This window comes from Lepeophtheirus salmonis, chromosome 14, assembly GCF_016086655.4.
Source record: "Lepeophtheirus salmonis chromosome 14, UVic_Lsal_1.4, whole genome shotgun sequence".
NCBI lineage: Eukaryota > Metazoa > Arthropoda > Copepoda > Siphonostomatoida > Caligidae > Lepeophtheirus > Lepeophtheirus salmonis.
The window spans coordinates 26,152,332-26,171,868 of record NC_052144.2 but is presented as its reverse complement, the minus strand read 5'-3'; positions in this window follow the sequence as shown (position 1 = coordinate 26,171,868).

Below are 19,537 nucleotides of genomic sequence, written 5' to 3'. Positions count from 1 at the left end.
TATTAATTTACTCTGTATGTACATTTTTTTAATAATAATCAACTCTTTGTTCCATCTCTTCAAATTCGGATACTTCAATAGGGTACTTTCTCATCCCAACGTTGAAAGGGTTATTTAAGGAATACGAAATTTATTTTCGCGTAGTATTTACTAAATATGATATTAAATGGATCAGTGAACCAATTGAGAAACAGACTGATTCAAAGGTGGTCTAAAAAGTTTTGTAGCCAACAAAGTACTTTTTTGAAAAATATCTTTTTTTTACAAAAATTACATGATTAATTGTTTTTTTCCCCTTGAACGATATAATTACCGAGTGGTCCATTAAAATCCGAACACTTTCAATATTAAACTTCAACAAGATATAATTTATTAATTATCAATAGAATTTCAACAAACTTAATACAATCAATAGAAGTGTGTTTGACCTCTCTTGATTATTAATTTAGCCGCCCTTAAAGGCAATAATGGCTTCCAGCCGGTGGTGGAAGGCCAGAAATCCGCTGCAGATGTATTCCTTTGTCAAGGCGACCCAGTGATGGCTGACAATGCCTTTGAGATCCTTGGTATTTGGATAACAGACACTCCAGGCCTTCCCTCGGAAATGTTCCCAAAAAGCCTAGTCAAGAGGGTTGGCCTGGGCTGTAGGGGGGGGGGGTCAAAAGTGTCAAAAAATAGTTCAAAAGAGTCTTGCAACAGAGAGTTTCTTTAATTGCCAGTGTCAAAAATGGCCCCTCCATACCTGCGAAAAAAAATGATGTTCTTTCCACCAACAAAAAATTATTGTTAAATTTTTCAGATAGCTCTCTGAACAGTCCATTGTGAAACCCAGATATCTGTTGGATGGACTTAGGAAGATTTGCATGGGCGGTTTTTTTTAAACTCATCTGGATCCAGTTTGGCCTTTTTGACAGAGCCTTTTTTCCTCTCCAACATTTCACACTTGCTGAGAGCGTAGACCGTGATCTTGGAAAGGGAGTGTCTTCGAAAATTTCAAGGTATGGATTATTTATTTCTTAAGTGTAGTCTTGATTTTCTAAGATTGGTTAATATGTTAGCAAGGAATTCCGGCATCTAGTTTTAATTTGAACCCAGTATCTGATCCGGTACGGGCTTGAGACAGTTTTTCTCGGCACAATCCAGCATGCAATGTCCAAGAAATAGACGTGGTTCATTCATTCCATATTAAATCAGTCAAAAAAAAAATTCAAAATTTACACCAAGGTGTTTAGATTTTCTTCATTTTTAGATATGTTTTACCTTTTACTGTAAAAACTCCCGGCCCAAAATTTGTTCCCGAGTTATTGATGTTTTCATTAAGGCCCCATTTACATGTATGGACTGGCTCATCTAAGGATCCGAAAACTAATTTAAGTAATATTTGGAGAAGTAATCGTAGAAAAAGACTAAACATTACCTTGTGTGATCATTTTTTGATGTAAAACTAAAAGAAAACAATAAATCCCCATAGCTCAGTAACAACGCGCTCAGGAGATATTATTCTCTTGAAATCAATGTGCATTCGATCCCAGGTGACTCCTAGAGAAAGAAATATGTAATATACATATGTATATGGATTTCACAAAAAGATTCCTAGGTTAGATGGAGTAATTGAATCAGTACAACTCCATTTAACCAATTAAAGCACCATAAAAAAATAAGAACATAAAAAAGAAAAACAACATTAGAGGAACCATACACGAAGGCATTACCTTTCAAATCACTATTTCTGTTTCAGTGACCGCACCCTCCTCTGCGGTACATATCTCACAACACACCATTTTTTTTTTTTTTTACATTTTTTGACAAATATATTTTCTATATACTCAAAACTAAATTAGCTGTCAGTTTTATACATAATACGTAACTTTAGTTTTTTATGGTTGCAAACATAAAGAAGGAAAGGCTAAAAATATGAAAATGAAACAAAACAAAGAGCAAGATAAACACCCTCATTATTACTAAGAAGTGAAAACGAATGTCAGTTTTTGAATGACTAGGGGCGTCAGCAGAATTATATATATATATATTATTTTGCCTTGGTACTTGGAACTTCTTTCAAAAAGTTCCAATGTTCCATCTGCTGTTTAATTTCGTGGAACTTTTATTAATCCCTATTTTGAAGTAAAAAAAATCACTTTGAAGCAAAAAAAATAGTACAACTCAAAATTCATTAATTGAGGGGGCCCTCCCAACCCTACAGATGCTCCTGATGGCACTTCCAACAGCCATTCTCTACTTTTAAATTACGGGGAAGGGTTCTGGTAAACCATCTATTCGTGCTGAATAAGCGTTTACCCTTACACAAAGTGAAAAGAAATACAGATAAATTCCAAAAAAGGGAGGAAATTCTCGGGAAATCCCTTTTCATCCCTTTGTTTCTGTCTTTTATCTCCTTAGTCATTTTTTCAATCTTTTTTTTTACCTTTTTTTCTTCTTCTTTTTGGAGTGCCCACCAGAAAAGAAAAGTTTTGTTGCTCAACACATATTAAGTTACAATATATGACTTTTATGGTAATTTGTACATCTAGATATCTTAATCAGACAGAAATGACAATAGAAGCAATGATCCTTTGGTTATTACCAAACCTTATGTTCACCAAATGATATCTCATTCCGTTCTCCAATCATTGACTTAAATTTAATTTCACAAGAATTGCATTTTGAGGTGCCTACGGCATATCGTTATTGTTCATTGACATTTTAAAATAGCGTTAGTAAGCTTTTTTGGTTAAAGAATTGATATGCTTCCTCCGACATATAAATATGTAAATATTTAGTACAATTTTATACTTAACCAGATTCAGATTTTGTCTAAAAAGAAAAAAACTTAGATATGATGTTAATTTAGGAATAATCATTCAAGAGTAAGGACAATGTGGACGAACTTTCATATATCCATAAACTTACAAGGTTACATAGTTGTTAATTTTACTACAGGTTCAATAAAGATGAACCAACATATTGTTAATATAGTAAAAAAAAAGATTTAGAAATTTAATTTAGAAAAAGAGAATTTACAAAATTATAAAAGTTACATCTATTAATAAGTGATGAAATATATATGTTGAATTGGTCAATGTCAAGTCATACGCCCTCTCCCAGACATTAAAGTTCTGATAGAATTTAAAAAAAAGACTAAATGTCTCATGTATAAATTTAATTAGTAAGTATTAAAATTATTTATATTGTTAAAGTATGAACATGATTTATAAGCTATGATAATGAAAATGACACCCAGAAACATTTAGGATACAATCAATATAAGAAACAAAATATTAAGTTTCTGAAGATGTATTAGCTCAAGAATGGAGGAGCAGCCTTGTTCCATGAGAGAAAGCTCCTCCAAATAAAAATACCTGCAAATGTGAAAACATATCTTGGATTGAGAAGAGTAGACTATGATATAAAAACTCACAATAATCATGGTAAAAAATCAACTTTTGGAATACACACACAACTCAACTACGAGTCAAGGGAGTCCATACAACATTCCCAATCGAAAGATGTGTATGAACGTGGTGAAGGACGATTTCAAAAATATGTTTGTTAGGGCAACAGTGAAGACGGATAATGTAGATCAATATCGCAAGACAGTTTGGGATCCAGTCCTCAATCCAACAGAAATGTTCATGAATATACGGATATCGTCGGGGGTCTTCTTTACTGGGAGATATTTTAATGACGCTCGGGCGCACTGTGTGGATTGTAATCAAGTGAAGACAATTTCTCACATATTCCGGGACTGTGGGATACTGAAGGGCATCATTGAGAACGTTAGGAAGAGTGTAGGAGAGAAAATAAGAAGAAACCTTGATCCAGATGAACTTCTGTACGTCATCGAAGAAATCAACGAGGCACTACGTTTGCCGTCGAAGGTGATATGCAAGCTCCAGACTCATATCTCTGTGGTATGTTTCAGAGGTGTCTACCTTTCAACCAGAGAAGCGAAGGTGGCTCTCGAGAAGTTTAAATTAACGCGAATGAAGCCGGACTTTTAATGCCTTTAATTTGACGAGAATGTTGTGGTGGGGATTGTTCCTTTTTATTATTTATTTTTTGAACATTATGTAGTGATTGTAGTTATTTTTAAATGTATGATATTAAGTTGGGTAAGTAAGAGTTATCTTCACTACGAGCAATTGCATTGCGTAGATGTCGCTCTTCCTGTTTTCTTCAATTCACCTTAAGGCGGCTTCTAAGCTACCTGTAGTTTGCGTTGGTGTCTCCAACACACCCACTACGTACTTACGTACAACAATAATAAAAAAAAAAAATGCATTTTGAAGGTAATACTTTTTTGAGGGATGTGAATAATAATTTTTACAATTTCATAATCACTTAATAATGTCACGTTTTAACATTTAAATAGTAAAACATTTTGTTTAAAAAAGGTTCCACCTTTTTCCATTATGTAAAAAGTTGCTGCCATCATTTCTATGAATTATTAATATGTTCTAAGGGTCTAAGTGAAGCCTCATTATATATATTTTTTTTAAACTAATTAAATAATTTTTAATGTTCATATCATAAATATGAAGTTATTAACTTAATATAAAACTTTTTGGTCTAAATACATTTCCTAGGTTACTATTGTGTAGGTTCACGATATAAGGAGACAAAGCAAACAAGGAAAATACATTGAATTTATCTCATCTTGTTAAATTTTCTATGTGTTGGAAATCAGACAATTATATAAAATTATATGAAATTTTTGTAATTGGATTATTAAAATTCCAATTACAAAAAAAATTGTATGGGAATCACTAACACCTGGGGTGTGCAAATATAATAGACTAATTGACTATAGTAAAGAATATGAGAATTTCTTCAGAAAATACAGTTTTACAATTAGAAAAGGAACAATTGTTGGTACTTTTGATCGTTTTTAGTTTTTGTTCATTCTTTGTAAGTTCATCACTGGGGAAATATTTCTCTCAAAATACATAATTAAAGAAGCTTTTTTGTCAATAACGTAAAAATACTACTTTAAAAAATGATTTTATTAAAAAATTACAATGTTTTAATTGTAGAAAGTTGAGGAGTAGGGTGGAGCTTATTTTTGAAACGTTCAAAATATGAAGTTGTTAATTTTAGTTTATAAAAATTGTTGTCTTACTTTGAACTTTTTTAGAAATGTTTACAGGTAGATGAATGTAAAAGGTTATAACATCAACATCATCAATCAGAATACAAATGATAGCTCTTGATTGTTGAAGTAAATGAATGATTTAGAGTTACAGACAATTCCTCTTCATAATTGATCCAACATATTATCAGGATAATATGAATTATGATAATAGCACCTCTTTGTCAAGTTGATTATTTCCCGAGGTTCCATGAGTTGAAGTGAAGCAACTCGTACTCTGAAAGACTCCATAGATACTTGGCTAGAGTTAGAATCCGATTAGAGATTTAACAGTTTATTGGAGGTATCCATGGAATAAATGGCATCATATCGCAGAACTGGCTCAATTATATTCCTTCCCGAGACAGAGTTGGAAAACAGACATGATCCTTTATAAATTATATTAATTATTAATACGACAAAAGCGGGAATAATGATTCTTCTTATTCTTTTTATAATTTATTCTTCTAATTTATGTACCGTGTGCCTTTTCCTCCCTCTATTTGTTCTCATAAAATGATATGAGATCCTTCATCTCAGTGATTATCAAATAATTAAGGATGTATTTTGAATTTTATCCACCCAAGAGATAAATATTCAAACAGCATTTGCACTCCTATGTATTTATCTCCTATATTTTTGATATTTCTTGGTGTCTGAAATTAAGAAACATGATTCGAATAACGTCCAAAATTAAAAATTTTGATTTGAAACTTGTCCGAATTTATGAATTTTGGGCATTTTTGATAGTGTTTTTAAATCTTTAGTAACCTCTTTATTCGATCTTTTAATGAAAATATTTTGACACAAAACTTCTTACAAACATCAATGTGTTTATTTAAAAAAAATTCAAATATAACCCACGATGTCTATATAAAATATATGAACATAAACACTTCTTCGATGTGTCCGACGATGCGTAACTTACCCTATTGAGAATTGCATTAAATATTTTGTTTATTTATCTACTGCATTTTGGTAGATACCAATGGTAAATGATTTATTGTATTGTTTAACTCGTCGTTTCACTTGGCTTCAACTCACCACAGAAGTCATATTGAAATTTTAATGACTCATACTAAATTTATTTTGAAAGACTTTTTCATTTACAAAAATTTCCGACTTCTTTTAAAAAATTGTCACCAAGGACATCCAAATTTACACTTTTTAGTTTATCTAAGTTAACAATGTGTTTACTTCCAAAATTTAGTACCTATCCATTGAATTAGTGGCTGTAATACGCTAAAGAACAGACAGATAGGAAGAAAGCTACAATTCATGTCACAACACTTATTGTTCTTTTGGAAATGTAGAATGGAACTTTTAATATAAAATTATGAAATATTTTGGATATTTAAAATTTCTTTATCTAAATTTGTTATTTTGCTCAAAAAGCTGTAATGTGTACTTTATAGATGATATCAATAAAAGAACTATAGTTTTTTCTAAAAAAATGTAAAATTTCAAATTTTTGGAGCCATTGAACTACCTCTTAATATTTAAAAAAAAAGTTTTAATGTGAGCCAATGAAATCTATAGACTAAATGGAACTTTTTTTACACCCTAAGTTCATCATATTTTGTTGATAAAAAAGCTCCGCCCTTTTGAACAGTTTACTTTACCCCCAAAAAATCAATTAGTATACATTTGATGTAAAAGTGCCTTTTTTGTATTGTAGCATAAGTCTCTTTCCCAAATTTTCCTCGCCCTCTACAAAATTCCCACCCTTAGGCCTAATAACTAAAAAAAAGTGTTGAAGTTACTATGAGCATAAAAATGAGAAAATGCAATATAAATATGTCAATTTGGAGAGAACACATGGATGCTGACGGAGATGCATATAAACAAGCTTGCTAACATTGTCAAAATAAGGAGAAATAATCTATAGAGTACGAAAATCTTGTAGGCTATCAACATTTACTTTTTTTATAATGAGACTTGTGAGAATTGTGAGGAATGGTTCTTAAATCTGAAAATTGTAATAAAATTATGCCAAAAAAAAAAATCGTGTCTAGATTTTTTTTATTGTCAGGATATTTCCGTTATCATATTGTTTTTTTTATTATTATTTCTCCAGTTGTACATAAATGCACTAATTATTATTATTACCACAACTAAAACACAGTATTCTGTAATATAATACATAATTGAAATTATTCTATGCCACAAAAATAAATATTATTTTTTTGTATTAGTTATTTATTTTATTTTTCTCCTTTTTATATATATACATAAAGTAAGAAAACATATTATAATAAATATTTGGATATTCAATAATTATTATAATTTTGTATGACAAAACATGAAATACAAAGGCCCACATCCCATTTATTGCACTGTTTTCGGACAATAAATTTGTATTCATTCTTTGAATTTTCAAAGCGTTCAAAAGATATGGTGGCTGATATGCAAACAAAAAGATTGTCCAAAGTTAAATTTGTTAAATTATTAAAGCTGTTAGGAATCATTGATTTGAAAGATCTGCATTGAAGTAAAGATGTTATTATTATTATTATGTCAATACTGATCAGTGGATATATTTTTAGAGTTATATATATGCAATTGTCCTTATTTATTAACGGTTCCTGTTTATATTAATTATCTTGTTGCTACTAGTGTAGAGTGTATGTATATAATCCTTCTTTTGTCTTAGTTAATTAAAAGACGTTTCAGTAAGAACAATTATTCTCCCGATATCTTTATATTATCACAATCCAACAGGTATAACACATTATTTATATATCATTTTAAACAACTATTTATTGAAGGAATTCGTCTCCAGAAAAGCACATAAAATATACTCCCTTTAAGTGAAGACATTTAATATTCACTTAAATGAAAGGAACGAATTTAATAGCCTGTTTTGCTTAAAATTCGTTCCTTTCATTTCTTAGTTTCTTTTTTTTTTAGAATGGGAAATTTTCTATAATACACGCAAGCTCACCCAAACAGTTAGGATTTAGATTCTTATTTGATTCATTCAAAATCCGCGCTGTACAGGGACTTTTTAATTACTAAAACCCATAAAATGAGATGAATTATTTTTAAAAGTCGACTTTTTAGTATTTTTCCTTCATATTTATAGTATGTATGATTAGGACTATAACAACATTTAATCATAATAAATTATTTAAAATAATATTGATAGACAAGATACATGTAAAATCAGGTCATTTCAATAATGTAAAATTTAAAAAATTACAACCAAACAAATATTTATTCATGTACGTTTTTAATCGCAAGTTTGTATAATATGTTAACCAAAAGTTTTGATTCTATCTGGTATCAAATCAAATACTTTCAAGAAACTCCACCCATAAAAAATTATACAGTTTTATTATGAATATATGAAATATATGAGTATGAAAAAAAAACTCGTTAACAACAAACCACAAAAATTATTTTTTATATTAATTTATTGTCATATTATAAAAAACGAGATATGAAAAAAATATACCACTTGTTATTCGAAATCTGGGGTGTTGGTAACCCAGAGTATTTATTGCTACACTTCAAATAAAACATACAATCAGTACGGGCACATGTAAAAATATCTTTAACTTTTGGTGCCTTAGCAATAGTTTGCCGGATTAGGTATCCTAGTGCAGTCCGTCCTGAACGAGTTCTTGGGAATGTCCTTGAAAAGGTTGAATATTGTCTAAAAGCTGTGTCCTCTCAATCAGGGAACCAGATGAAGGGGTTTTTCATCTCTTAACCCACGACATAGTTGTCTAATTTCATGGTGTATGAGATGATAGGGTCGCCGTAAGATACAATGCACACTGATAAACTGAGCCAAACTCTAACTCTTTGGAGCATCGCACAGCTTTGACGGCAAGTATACTCTAGTATATAAGACATAATTCGTCAAATGTTGCCAATCCTTTCAAATTCCAATAATTTTTAAAGGTTCCTTTATTCTTAGTACAATATTATTAAATAATGTCAGTTACACAGACCTAACTAACATAGTTTATGACAAGTATAAATGAGAGTCTACCTACCTATATGTAGTGATGTAAATCGTATGAACTTTTGGATGTCTCATTTTTTTGGAATTGGGAATCTGAAGAATTTTTTTCCTTAAGAGTTGTCATTATTATTTACCTCCGGAGTAGTCAACTTCCTTCCCTAAAAAATAGATTGAATTATATTCAAAACGGGATAGAACATTGTTGTGTACTCATAAAAGACCTTGGAGATTTGTTGCAGAATTGTAATTGTAAGTCCTTGTTGGACTCAGATTGGAATTTGGGATCGAAAACCGAGTAATTATAGCAAATGTCCTTGTTGGTACCCTTTCCTCCTTTGTCACAGCTGATTGTAGTTGATCTCCTCCAAAACATATTTCAAAATTGTCAGGTTTACTAGGTTGATTTTTTGTTTGCTTTTTTTTTTAACATCCCCATTATTCACACAATTTTCATATATACATCTATGTATAGAGTTGTATAAAAACGGCATGTATAAATGAATAAAATCTTGCAGATTTTTACTTCAATTCCAAATTTATACAATTTTATACTATATAGATTTTAAAAAACGAGCGTCTTTACCTAAAGATTATATTAATGTAGAAAATATCACGGGAGGACATTTGTATATTTGGTTGTAAATTCTCTGAATTTTTAGTGTGCGAGTCTTTTTGTTCTTGCAAACCTGAACAACTGTTTATTTTTATTTTTCCAAAGCTGTTCTCATTAGTATTTATATGCTGAGTAATTTCAACATCATATAAAACGTAAAGTAACAATAATGATTTCTAGGGCAGGTATCTTCTATATTAATAAAGAAAAAGGGGTGTCTGCAAAAATATATATATATATTCATATATTTTTTTTTTTTTTGAAGGAGCATGGTTTTTGAATTTTTTTTTTTTAATCACAAGATAAATTTTTTGGGAAATACATAACTATTCACAAAAATAATATTTTTGGTAAAAAATTTCAAAAATCCATAGCTAATCACAAAAAAAATTCAGTTTTTGGTTTTAAAAAAATTGAAAAATTTAATTTTCTGGAAAATAATAATTAAATAATATTAAATTTATTTGTACAAAATTTCAAAAATCTATAGCTAATGTCCTTTTTTCCATTCTAGTCATTGTTATGAATGTTAATTGGTTGAACTAAAACTAACTCCTCCTAAGCTGTGAATAATTTCCAACAATTATTAGAAGAATTGGATAGTTAAGAACCGACTTTGGGTCATTGTTCTGTTTATTCATAGAAAAAGGTTGCTTAATACAATAAAAAAAATAGAATACATAAGAAAAATAAGTAAACTGGTTTGTTTCATGGTGATGCTATCTTGTAAAGAAAGAAATAAGTTTGATTTTTTGAATTATGTGAGGCTATTTAAACACATTGAATTGTTACAAAAGGACAAAATTGTTCAATTAAATAATACCTCGGGAAAAAAAATATTTTATTCCAGAGTTCTCATACTTCCAGAGTAGCTTCCCATAAAGGCTACTCTGTATGGGAAGAAACACCAACAATGCCGCTTTTTATAAATACAATATTAGCATCACTGTAGACGACCCTTTATTAAATCATTCTCTTGGGAAAAATCGGTGTGAAATTTGGACTTAAACACACCTAGGCTTATATTTCCTAACCAAGTTTTACCTTCCAGTTTGAAAATATTATAGAATGCGAGTTAGAAAAATAAAACTAACATTATTTAACTGTCAGATAATTTGTAAACTTTTCAATGTACTGCCATATTTGAACTATCCATAATATTTTGCGGGAACATACAGTCATTTGGAAATCCCCTTGGATATGTTTTCCTTCTTTTTTTTTAGCAGCAAAGGAATTCATATCAGAAATTTCTTTTTAAGTATAATTATTTGACGTGAAACAGAGCCGAGACCTACTTTTCTTCGTATCAAATCAAACTTCATCATGGCATCATCTCTAGTAGGCATTTTCCTTGGCTCTCTGTTATCTTTTAGTCCACATAAATCCCATATTTTGCAAAATGTTAATATCAGAGTAAATAGTGGTCTTGCTACAACACATTTTTACGGCAATTACACGCTCAGAATAGCCTTCTTCGTGTAAAGTCACTATTTTAGCCCTTTGTACATTATAAAAGCTGGCTTTTTGGTTTATTTTTGAATGATATCAATTATAGCTAATATGCTTGTCCTGCAAGCTTCATATGCGAAAGGGTGATAAACACACTTACTAGATTCACTGGAGCATGATACATACCTTTTTGTATAATACACGTTCATATACGTCAAGATCAGAGGGGTCTTAAATTTTTGCAAATGACTGAAGCTTTCTTTATCAAAAAAGTAATAAAAAAAGTTTAATAAATCAAAAATCCTATTTTTGTTTCATAATGATACTACACATTTAAAGTTTTGTTTTACAAATTCATATCGGATTTCCTATTGTCCATACATTGAAAAAATTGAACTTGAATAACTTAATACCTGATGATTTTTTTTTTTTTTTTTTTTTTATTTTTTGTTTTCTCTTAAAATAAATTATGCCTTAGAGGTTTAAAAGGAATAAAATTTTATAAGCAATTGTTATAGGTTTGATAATGGTAAATAAAGCGACATATCTCTATATTAATTGTGTGAATACATATGTAAATAATAACAATAATTATTCATATAATATACAATATATCACATGGTGCAGTCGAAAAGGAAGCCCCTTATTAATTAAAATTCAGGGAATTTGTGTTATTATTTAATTGTAAATTAAATAAAAATCATAATGGTAGGACAAGAAGTCAAGGATGGACAACCAAAGGTCCAAATTTATGAAGACTCTTCATCGGAAGATTGGACAATGTCCATTGGGAGTCATCAAGAAATTAATTAGTGAAGAATCCCAATTACAAATCAGGGTATTCAAGCTAAATTAGCTGTTTATGAGCATGGACTTAGTGAGGCTGACTCTAAATTAAATAAATGTAAGGACCTCATGGAGGAGTGTGCAGAATGGGATGTAATGTTAATACAAGTTCTTTTTGAATCTCAAAATTACAAGTTTAGTTTGTCGAATTACAATAGTCTATTCAAATTCATCGTGAAACATTTTTGGAATTAAACCATAATGTTAAAAATAGGACAATTGATTTTCAACATATTACTATAGAGTCGTGTAGAAGAATCCAAATAGATATTTCATTAAAACCAGAACCTCTAGAAGTCAACGATAGTCTTATGGAATTTAAGAATTGGATTAAGGCTTTCCGTAGATTTTATTCTTCGAATTTAATGTCAAAATTACGGTTGGATGAGCAGTGAAGATATCTAGATAACTGTCTTTCTTGTCGGGGAAATCTCAAACAGTTCTTGGATATGGGTGACATTCAAAGTATTGATGCTTGTTTAGATGCGTTGAATGGGCATTACCAAGAAAAATACTCCGTCCTGAATCAGAGAGTTGACGTCAATAAATGTATCCAGTCGAGGGAGGAAAATTTTACTTCATTTTTTAACCGAGCAAAAACCCTAGCACAGGAAGTAGAGCTCTAAAATTGTACAAGGGAAGACCATTTGGGAATATGTCTTGTTGTAGGACTACAATACAAGAATCTCCAAAAAGAAATACTTAAATTGAAGAAACCTACTCCGTGATATCCGTGAGAAGTGTTTATCATGGGAAAGTGCAGATATTAAGCAAGAGCTATTGAACACTCAAAGCCATATCAACACGGCAAATGGTGAATGATTACAAAAAAATATATTTCAACGTCAGTGCAAAAATGTCAAAGATGTGGTGAGAGCCAGAGACATAACCAAAATGAGTGTACATCAAAAAATAAATAATGTTTTTCATGCAATAAAATAGGACATTTTGGATCTGAATGTAGAAATAAGAAGAATTTAAAGCATGTACAAAATCAGATTTCAAAAAATAAAAGGACTGAGATTGTTAAAATACAGAACATTGGAATTAAGCAAACCAAATTCAGGAATCCGACTACAATGATGAAATAAAAATTTATCCAAGCAAAACACTGTGGGTGAAGAATTTGAAGTAAATGCAATACCCGATACTGGAGCAACGGAGACGTTAGTTCCATTTAGTATTATAAAAGCAGCCAAGCTGAAAATAGATAGAAGTTAAATGGTCAAGATTATAGCAGCAAGAGATCAAAGCCTTGACTGTCTAGGGGCTGTGAGTATGATGGTCAATTTTCAAGGTCACAAGGTAAACACTAAAGGATTTGTGTCTCCTAATATCGACGAAGTGTTACTGTCATAAAATTTATTAAGGGACTAATTTGGGATACCAGGAGATTTTCCTAATAACATTACACAAATTCATAATCGTTTTTTTTCAATACAAGCAATTTTGAAAATCATATTGTGGAGATCAAAAAGAAGGATCCACTTGTATTTAATACAAAAGATGATTTAAAACCAATGAAGGGCAAGAAAATGCATATTTATTTGAAAAAGAATATAGAAATTAAAACACTGGTAACACGTCCAATGCCACATGCATATAGAGAGGCGACTTTAGCAGAACTACGAAAAATGGAGATACAAGGAATAATTGAATCAGTTGAGAAGCCAACAGAATGGATAAGTCTGATGCATATTGTTCCAAACAATACTCTGGGTGATGTGAAAATTGTCGTGGATTATATAGGATTCAACAAATTTGTAGATAGATCAATTCACCCTTTTCCTACACCAAATCAAGTAGCAAATGCCATTCCCCCAAATGCAAAGATATTTATTACTCTGGATGCATCAAAAGGCTGCTGGCAAGTTCCTTTGGATGAAGAAAGCAAAGCTTTAAACACATTCCTAACTTGTTGGGCAAGAAAACAATTCACGAGAGCTCCAATGGGTTTAAATCCTTCAGGAGATGAATTTTGCAGCCGAGGTGATTCGGCAATGAGTGATATAAAAAACATTAATAGAATAGTTGATGATATTTTGGGATATGGAGAGACATCAGAAGAAGTCAACAACCTCTTGGATAAAATTATAAAGAGATTGAAGAAAATGGGATGAGGTTGAATCCAAATAAGATACAAATTGGAGATGAAGTTAAATTCGCGGGCCTCATAATAGGAAAAAATGTTGTTAAATGGGATCCGTGTAAAATTGAAGCAATAATTAAATTCCCTCAACCCAAGAGGATTTCACAGCTTCAAAAGTGTTTTTTTTTTTGTTGGGTAAACCAATTAACTTAGTTTTCAAAGGATGTTGTACTTCCTATGAGTCAATTACGGGGATTATTAAGTTCCAAAAATGTATTCCAATGGTTACCTGATCACTCAAAGGTGTTTGAAGAAGTAAATGTTGTGTACATCACCAATCCTCACTCACTATGATCCAAAGAAGCAAGTGTAAAGAATGGCCGAAGCATCAAGACTACATGGATTAGGATATGCACTTATGCAAGGAGAAGAAGGATGTCAACAATTGGTACTTTGCAGGTCAAGATTTATAAGTGAGACTGAATCAAGATACGCAACTCATGAATTGGAACTACTTGCTATACATTTTGGGCCATCGACAAATACAAAATCTATCTTTTAGGAAGAGAATTTAAAATCAAGACGGATCACAAGCCGTTGATTGGTATTATTAATGGAACTGATCTGGAAGCAATCAATAACTCACGTATACAGAGATTTATTGAAAAATTCGCCCCATACACCTTCGACATAGAATGGACGAAAGGGAAGACTCATTTTATTGCAGATGCATTTAGCAGAGCTCCAATCAAGAAACCTGGGGAAGAAGAAATTGAGGGAGCCAAAATATGCAAAGCATAAAATGCAATAAGTGTCATAAAATATTAAAAGAAAACAAAGCATTAGATGAAATGTTTGATGCAGCAGAAGAAGACGAAGATTATATAATGGTATGTCAGTCATTACAAGAAGGAAAGGACGTCAAGAAGTTAGCACCATTCATTGCATCTTTACAAGAAAATGTGGAACCGTTTATCCATTGAAAAATAAGCTGGAGGAAGATTAATATTAGTGGACAATTCTAGAATTATAGTGCCAAGGAATATTCGTCCAAAGTTCTCGAAGGACTTCATGAAGCCCATTTGGGATGCTAAGAGTGAAATAAAGAGCAAGAACACTATACTATTGGCCGTTTTTTCAGAATGACATTACTAAAAAAATCAGACTTGTGAAAAATGTCAACTATTTTGAAATAGTCAGCCTGCTGAGACAATTATCGAGAAATTTGTAAAGAGACCATATGAAGCGACGTCAGCAGACATTTTCGAATAAGGAGGGAAATATTTCCAAGTTTATGTAGATCAATACAGTGGATGGCCCTCTGTGATCCAATTTCACAAGGCTCCAAATACAAAAAATGTGGTCAGTGCGTTAAAAGGTCACATGATGATACTTGGAATTCCAAAATGTTTGAGAACCGATGGGGGAATAGCTTTATTATGCCTAGATTTGATTTACAAATATAGCATTTTGTACAAATTTTTTGCCTCTTTGCAATCTGATGTTCTTCATCTTCGTGGAAAGAACGTAACCCCTTCCCCTGATGTAGGAGTTCAAGCTAAGATCGTGCTCCTACTGATAGGAATCTCTAAGCTAGGATATGCCAGGATTTGCTTTTATGAACCTCTCGGGCCAAGCCAGGAAGTGGCCAGTCAACTTTTTGGCTCCGTGTGAACCACGCGAGGAATGGGAAAGGTACTTACCGTCCTTCGGTCCCATTCAAATGCCATAGACGGTGCTCCTAGCAAATTTGTCACTTTTATGATTGCCTTAGAATCTTTGCCGCCCTCAAACAATTCTGCTATGACTTTACATTTGTCCTTTTACAGCTTCATTGTGAAACGGAACAGATTAAGTATAAATGCAAAAATTGTTCTCTTTGGATAATACTTCCATCTGAAGTTAGAGCTTGGCAAGAAAAAACAACAACAGTGGATTTTAAGAAAACACACAGATACTTCAGCCCACCTTGAATATTTAGTTTGTATAAATTTTTGCTTTTCTTCGCTTTTGAGTTGAGGTTTTGTTGCAAAAGAGAAGTACAGTTTATTAAATATATTTCAAGGGTTAAATAATTAATTAATGAAAAGTATCTAATAAAGGAAAAGTTATCCTTTGTTTTATTTTGTATTTGAAACGTAGTATATGTATTCCTAATTTAAAATATCTATTCTTTCTTCATTTACCAAGTTATTTTATGTTAAATATTAATTTAAGTTACTATTTTTTTCTTGTTTAAATACAGGGATTTATTTACAAGTTTTAAAATATATATAGTCAAATCATGTATTTATAAAAAAGTACGCTTCAAGATAAGAAAGGCCAAATAGGACAAAACAATTCAAATACCTAATTAAAGTTTGCCACTCAAACACTACAATATAAAAAGAAACACAAAATTATTAATGAGTAATCCATCATTTGAATAAAAGTTGTATAAAAAGAACAGCCGAAAAAAATTTGCTCTGAACTTGATAAATTATTTTAAAATTTACTACAACAAAATGTTATATTTCCATCAATCTTAGGTTAGTCAATATAATAATTAATAAAAATATATTAAAAATTATATAGTTATTAGCTTATTAGTTATCTGTTCAAATGTTGGATACTCCATATTTGAAATTAGGGAGAAAAGTAACTCAATAATACCTGGAAAACTCTTTCCGGGATTTTGACGTATAGTTAAACCAAGGAAAATATATTGTACATCAGAAGAAAGTTTTAAAAATCTATAGCAGACAAAATACAAAACAAAAATTATTTTTTTTACTTTGTTGGTTATATTAACATATAATATAATATAAGAAAATAAAATAAAAAAATATATAGATATTCCACTAGAAGAAATAATAAAGTTGGGAGGATGATCCCATATAAAAGATTAAAAAGATTTATAATTTTTTCAAGTACCTGATTAATATTTGATGTAATCAGTAAAGTAAATAATAATTGAATGCAGTAAAATATATTTCATGATAAAAAACGCATAATTTGTGTTGAAGTAGCTAAGAAGTATAAAATTTAATAAAATATTTAGTGAATGGGCTCAAGAACTCTTGAGCAAATACAATCATTAATTAATAGAAAAATATATTTTTAGTTGTTGCGACAATTACTTCTTATTATTAAAGCTGAATCAATTTAAATTTATATATTTATTTATTTTTCAATTTTCATGAATGTAATTGAACATTTTGATAAAAGTAATTTAATAAACATTCGCAACCCTCAATAAGATGCTCAGAGTAAATTGCTATTGTATTCATACTAATGAATCTCACATCTTATTTATTCATTATAATTACACTGTTAATAAAGAAAAAATGTAGTATGAGTTAAAAAAGAAGGGTAATCCCAAGGTTATGGATGTCAGAGATACATTTGGAAACGAAGCTTAACATTGACAAGGCATTGATTTGTATTAGAAAATTGAATATACATATTTTAGTCCCACTTATTGGGATAAAGATTTCTCATTGCAGCGCAATATGAAATGTTTTGGCACTTTTGATTTTGCAAAAAAGTGACAAAACTCCAGAGTTATGGATGTTACGGAAACATTTGCATGGAATTGCTAAGAAGCTACTTATGTCCTACAAGTATTGTCAAGTGATTGTTATCTTTATTATTTATGTCAATCATGCATATTTGGACCGACCATGACTTAAAGATACGAGACTATTTCCATTCGTTAATGTTTTTGTTTTTTTACATAAAATAGATAAAATTACCAGCTGCAAAATATTTCAACTTTTGACTCTTATTATTTTGTTTAAAAAAACAATATTTTTTTAATCAGTGATACCTCTATATGTAAACATAAACTAATCAATCTCTAAACATCAGGACTATAGCACTTTTATATAGAAGATCAAACTTGGGCGATGCCCATGGTAAATCTAAGAAGCAAAATAGAGAAGGGAATGAGTTGTAGAATATATGACCTTCCACTATGTCAAAAAAAAAACCCGGAAAATCTATATGACAATTCTCACAATTTGAATAATGTTTTGGAGAACAGCAGTTTATTTGTCATGATTTTTCACTAGATTAGTTTAGATCCGCTATGAGGAGTAGGATATAAACAAATCTCCCCCTACATATCTTACCCAGAGGACAATCTACAAATCTACTCTTAGTCCAACAAGACCTTACACTTATCAGTTTTAAAGAAATCATTGTCACAGCTTATCTTTTATGCAGTCCTGAGTACATTATACTTAGAGGCTCTCCCTGAAATAATAATGATAACAGCTTTATAGAATAAGAAAAAAACTGTTTAGGTTGCAACAACAATAAGTATCCTACTCGAGAAAGCACATATACATTCCAAATATACATTTTATATACACACTGACTTCAGTTACATAAGTCAAATTGATTAATTGTAGTATTAAAATGTATGATTGATGCAATCCATATTAACAATAGGTGGAAAAATCAAATAAATAATTTTTTATTCTGGACGTAACATTTTTTATAAACTTTCAAATCTACAGCTACAAGAATTTATTAGTCTACCTAAAATATTCTAGAATTTATAAAGGCAAAGTGAACAACTCTAGGTTTTTAAAATGCAGAACGTGCAGAATTTTGGATGGAATAGAAAAGGGCTTCAATTTAATGAATATATATCTATAACAGCTGATTTCAACGAACGTACATTTTACACACATTCCTCTTGATAAATATGAGCCATTGCCTTTAAAATAATCAAATTCGGTTATGACCATGTGACATTCAATTGTTGATCTGAAGGGATCCAATTGACATGCAATTTACTATTTGTGCATTTAAAACTTTTTTAATATATTGCGTGTACAGGGTGCGGAAGCTATCTATGCCGCCACTTCAGCGTGCTCCCTTGAGAAAAATTCAGACATTAGGCAGCTGTTTTTTTGTTTTTTTAAGAAAGCATGTTCAAACTAGCACTAGTTAAAAAAAATGAATCAATTTACAAATATGTTGTCCCAAATATTTGGAAAATGTACAGAGCCCTCAATGAATCCACGCATGGAGCAACATCATAAGTATGACTCGAAATGACGTTCAATAAATCAAGTTGAAGCCCTGGATTAACGTGGTTGTCAAAATTAACCTTCTCTTCTTTAAACAAGCTTTGGCTCTTGCAGGCCTTGCGAGAGGGGCCAAGGGCCAAGGGCCAAGTCTTGTTGAAACAGGTACTCGAATTCCAGGCTCAGCTTTCATCAAAGGTATCACTTGGTAAGACAGGAGTTCACAGTAACTGTCAGCGCCCACCCTCTCCTTCGGATCAAAGAAGATGAGAGGCAAGACGCTGCCGTTTTTGCCGTAATCGTTTGCAATTTTCTTCCTTTAGCAGCCCAGGTGGCCTTGATCTTGTCTGTTAGTATATATCTCTTTTAGAGGCGGTATAACTTCATCTTGAGTTCAGTGTTTATTATCCTAGAGACTGTT